The sequence below is a fragment of the Charadrius vociferus genome, unplaced genomic scaffold (assembly GCF_000708025.1).
Source record: "Charadrius vociferus isolate BGI_N301 unplaced genomic scaffold, ASM70802v2 scaffold90, whole genome shotgun sequence".
Classification (NCBI taxonomy): domain Eukaryota; kingdom Metazoa; phylum Chordata; class Aves; order Charadriiformes; family Charadriidae; genus Charadrius; species Charadrius vociferus.
The window spans coordinates 4,576,714-4,582,547 of NW_009647222.1; positions in this window are offsets into that span (position 1 = coordinate 4,576,714).

The following is a 5,834-nucleotide window of genomic DNA, read 5'->3' on the forward strand; positions in this document are numbered from 1 at the left end:
CAGGAAAAGATAGCGAAATAAGAACAGAATCTCTAGTAAACAGTCCAGGCCAGAAAGAAAGTGCTAGGATGATAAAAGGTGAGTGCTGTTAACAACATAACAAGTGTCAGAACAGATACTAGCTCATATCTAAATATACTCAAGGAAACTTTAGATCAACAAGTTAAGAGGTGGCCCAGATTTGCCTATGATGCTGGGAAAATTACAGACTAAAAATAGATTACTTTTCTTGTTATTCTGCTATAACACTATTAAAGAATGTCACTGCTACACTAGTAATCTTATGTCTAGTCCATAAAGACTGACGTACGTATTACACCAACTGTGGTAATTACAGAAAATGGACCATGATTTGATTATGATGTTAAATGTCTTGCAAAAATAGTATCACTTAAAGCACTTCATGGCCAAGGTACCCACAACATAATGGTTTTATGGAAAATGTCATCAAGATTGCAACAAGGGTGCCTACAAAAATTTCAAGGGTGAAACCCACTATTATTTCGCCTTACTCTGAGAGCAGACTATCAGTTGCTGAAAGTTTAATGGGGATACCTTAAATTTCATTATATAGTTGGTAGTATTAAATACAAAGATACTGCAAATTCTTACTTTGTAAGTGAAAGCCCTTGCAGCCATGGGGCTCTGTGTACCTTACATAATGCAAACCACAGGTGAAGCCTTTCCAGATATCCCACATGAAGTTTCTCCTTATTTGTCCATGCTATTACTGAGCAAAGACAATTCTTAGGAGAACCACAGGTCATCTTCTGCTTCTTCCAGAACAGAGAAAGCTTCTGCATCTCCTAGAATTTGAACCAGAGTAGGTTTTTGAGGAGATGGATAGCAGCAATTAAGAGAACTGTGTGAAGAGAAGCAGGTGCTGAAGTCTACCGAATACTGAAGACATCTATGAAACAGGGGAGCCAGCTGAGAGACAGAGAATTTATTTGTGTTGTACTGTATATGATTTTCTTCTGCATGATTCAAATGAGAGGGTTATTTGAAAGACGAAATTTCCTGGCTTCAGCCAGCCGTGGCTAACAACTACTAGTGAGAGGACAAGTGGGATATCGAGATGACTGTAATTCCCTCACAAATTCTTTCCTTCGTAATATTATTTTAAACTAATCCTGGTAATAACTGTGATTAAAAAATGTAATTTGACTCTTGTGTGAAAAGTCACAGACAACCATTGTTATGGTAGGCTTGAGGGCTTCCTAAACATGAAGGCTGTGAAACGGTGTGAAAAGGAAGAAAAGAAGGTTCCAGAAAAGCAGCTCTTGATCCTGAGGCCTCAGTCTTCTTTGAGATATTGAATATTATATGATCAGTAAAATGAACCTGAAGGTTCTGATTATGGTGTCTGTCATTTCAGGCTGGAAGACTGGACGAGGAGCTCATCATGGTATACATGACATGGACAGTAAAGTAAACAACTCTCTGAAAAGAGACTTGTTACAAAAAGAGTGTTCTCTGTTCAAAATTGCACTGAATGGTCAATATGATTCTGGCAAGATGATGATGGTTTGGAGAGTAATAAGCCCTTTTGCTTTTCTGATGTTGCCTGTCAGGGAAAAGGACATCTCACGCTCTGGCTTTGGAGTTTGATTTGTATTAGCTTGACAGGATCTTTAAAAGAAATCAGCCTCATATAAGAATTCACTGTCCCAAAGGTAACAAAACTTTCACACAACATAGCTATACCTGGAAATCATTAATTTCAGCTAAAAATTAAAATATTTTAAATGAGCAAAACTGCTATTTCTGTCAAGCACAGATTGCAAAACTTATTAAACTGTAAAATAAATGCTTTGTTTCTCCTGCCTGTGAGTAAGTGCAGGCTTTAGTTCTGTATCTCACAGCCTGTGAAAACAGCCTGCTAGGATATCTCGTGCTAATGACAGGGAGGCTAATGACCCAACGCTTGTTCAGTCAGACCGATGCTTTACACTAACCCAGAAGAGGACCACTGTGCCACTTGTACCAATGACCCCTAGAAAAACTTGAAGCCTTCAGAGCTACCAGACAGGAACCCTGAACTCCTATCAGGCTCTTTATTTAGAGCAAACGAGAGGCTCCATTCTACCAACAGAGCTGTCTGTGGAGGTTGTGTTAGACAGCTTTTTTCCTTTTTCTTATTTCCTCTGACCTAGGCTAATTGTTTCTTTCATCTGCACAGAGATACCCTGACTCGAGAGAACGTCAATCAGCATATTTGTTGATTCCCTCCCCCTCTCTGTCCCCGAGGAATGTAGCCTAAAAGGAGTGGTTCTTCTCTTCCCAGCCCACATGTTGGATCTAGTTATCAAGCGACCTCAGGACAAGTTGGATCAGCTTACTGATCTAATGGGAAACAAATTATTTGAGAGAATTGGTGATTTATTTTCTACTAGATCAGCAAACTGATCTAATTCACCATGGGATGTAATATTGTTGCAGAGGCAAGAAAAAAATCACATTTAGGGACGGGGCAAAAAGGAACCCACCCTTCAGAAACAGCTCCCTCGTGAGAATGCATGACATAAAACTGCACCCCCAGCAATGTTTTTTTTCTTGCGATGTCAAGTGTTACGTTGTCTTGCTAGTTAAATAGCATAAAAAATGTAAAGTCGCAGACTCCATGAAATGACCTCATTCAATTTGATTCATAGTGACAGAATACACAGAATCAGCCCTGAACAACACAACTCGGTGAGGAGGTTTTAGGTGGAGCGTGAGGACTGCAGTCCACTCCCTGCTTCAGAGGCTATTTGCTTCGTCAGATGCTCTGCTTAGATGTAGTCCTTTTTTTCTTGGCTCATCAGATGTTCATTGTCACCTCATACCTGTTGGGAGAGGTGTGGGTGGATTTCTCTGACTCTTATTCAATGAATGTTCTCCCAATGCTGGTTTTTAATTAATCCCATTTAAAGGGATTCATTGTTTTGTGGGCAGGGTTCTTTTGCTTCAGGAATTTTAAATATTTTGATTATGAATACATTATTGAGCCAAAATTATTTTTGTTTAAACATTAATAAACTCACTACTCCCTTAGTACTCCCTGACCCTAAGGGAGTTGCTAGGAAAGCTACTGTCACGGGGAGGTGAAAGAAGGAAAAGAGGTGGGGTTGGAATGGAGAACCATGGGAAAAAGCTCAGTGGAGCCCAGTTTTTACTTTATCCGAAGCTCCCAGTGATGGGTGGCCAATATACTGATGGGAGGGCTCTGCCTCACACACATCTTGCTCCACATCCTCCATCCACTTTCCATCGGTGACAGGAGCAGCAGGTAGATCAGGCCGTACATGTAGAAAGCAGAGAACAGTTGTGTCAGTGCTGGTCACCACTTCAACAGTTTGTCTTCAACTCTTCTGCCCAAAAAAATGGTTGGCCACTGATGGATTTCTCCGAGTCTTATAAATCGGATTGACCAATTTCACACTTGGAATCATTAGTTTATTTTTACAGTAAAAAAAGAATGATGTGAAAGGTACAATATGTAGAATCTTAAATTATGCATGGAGTTGCTATGGTGACATAAACTGCTTTTAAAAGATACTTCTACTCCCTTGGTGGTGTGGCTTTTTAAAAAATACTATTCTCAAGTCCTTCTTTTAAAAGCACTCAAGCACTTATCTGACATAGAAAAGATGTACTCTTACGGAACTTTGTGAAAACTTCATGTGTCATTTGTTTTTATCAAACTTTTAGACTAACTTTGAAGCAAAAGTTTTACCCATGGAACCAATAGCAGCCTTCAGAAAGAAAAAAACTGCCATCACCAGCCCCCATAAATGATGCAGGTGTGGTTTCCTTCACACTGCAGTTCACGTTCTGCTCTGTTCCAAAAAATGGTAAAACTCTGGGCTCCCAGAAATCACCGCCAGTTCATGGTGCGTGGCATCGTGCAGGGTCAGTTCCTGTAAATACAGTCATATTATGCTTTCCGTGTGTTCCATAACTAATACCGAATTTTATTTGATGACTGTTTAACATAAAATACATAAAAGGCCCTGAACAATGGAGTAGAAGCAAGATCTTCCATCACTCCCTGGATGAGCTTCCTATTCATGAGACCAGCAAATCATGTCACCACCCTATAGCCCAATAATTATCTTTATAAAGCACTGTGACTTCAAAGGGGGGGGGAGGAGCACCTTCAGTATACTCACAGAACAGTCTCAGCTTCAGACGAGCTTGTAGCTTGAAGCAAAAGCATTTTCCTGGGAAGTAAATGACACGGTTTTAAATGCCCTTCATCCTTCAGGCTGAAGAGGTTTTCTGTAGTGCTCGTGGTGGTGACTCCGCCACCAACCTGTTTGCTGTGAGTTACACAGAAACTAATCTTGTAAGTCCTTCTTAGGTGTGGCCCGAACACAGCTGATTTATCAGGCCTCCGCGGCACTCAGAGGAATGTCTTGCCTGAGAATTCAGCCAGGCTCCGACATATTTCAGGTACAATGCTCTCGGGTTTACCAAGATGGCAGCAATGCTAAACATACGCAAAGCAGAAAGAAGGTGGCAAGGCAAGGTACTGGCAAAATTTAGTTGCCTAAGGAAGGCGTTTGGCAAAGCACATCCTGGGATTAGGCAGGATTCATGCACCTAAATCCTACCTAAATACCTAATTTACGGTTCTGGGCCAATGTAAGCCTAGCTGTGCTGCACGTCCTCCTCTGCTAGAGAAGAAAATTGATTCTGCACGGTGGAAAGCATCCAGTGGACTGGAGATCAGGAGCACTCGCTCTCTCCTTCAGTTAGGCTGCACGAGGAAGTACCAGCATATGACCACCACCACCTCAGGAGCCCAAAACACACATGATTTCCCCCATGCTGTTGCCAGGCAGCTTTCCACTGCCCTTCAGAGGAAGAGTCATTATTCACTTCTACTCATCATCCAAGGGCTCTTGCTCTTAGGAGAGAAGGGAACTGTTTACAGAGTAACTTGTGTTTTCTCTTTTTTCTGGTAGACTATAAATCTCAGACGCTGCCAGTGGTGAGTGGAAATTAAGGCTATTGTTGGACAGGGAGGAATTCTTATCTTACATCCAGTTACTTAAAGATAACTTAAGATCTGCTCACCTGTTCACTGCTCTTCAGGTCTGGGATACCTTGTGTGGGGCGATGGGTTTTAAGGCTTTAGCCACACGGTGTGGTGGGGATCAAACCACACAGCAACTTGTTCTGTCGAATATTATTTGTCCCAAGGTGTTCAGAACAGGGGAAAGGACAAAGCTGCTACGCAGAATAATGTCAGCTGGGAATGTCAGATGTTTTTGTGGGCACAGGAATACCATCAGACCCCCCAGCTTTACTCCTCACTCAGAAAGTGGTTCTGTAAGGCAAGATTCGCTTGGAAATATCACAGCCACAACATGGTTTTTGTAATTTACATTTGTCATTTATAACTTGAATCGAAGGCGTGCATAGCTATGTATAAACGCACACGCAATCGGACTATTCATGTGAATAAAAGTATACACACACACTCTCTTTTCCATTTTTGCAGACGTGGATTTTGCCCGAATTATTACCACCTCCCTAAACACTGAAAACACGTATGCGTGTCATATCCTAGCTCTCTTTTGGAGGACAGGCACACGGTTCAGACAGGGCTGTTTACATGAAGAAAAAATATGGCATCTCCTTCTTCTTGCTTCTGAACACTACACCTTCATATAAAAAAAATAATAAAAAAAAAAAGCTTACAGTCGAGGGCATGACAAGAGCGTTTACACCCCCGGAGGAAATCCGACAAAAGTTTTTAATAATTTCCTGCAGGAACGCGTGTCTTTAAAGACCCGGTGAGCGATTCCCGGCGGTGGTGCCTGACGGTCGCACCTTCCACCGCT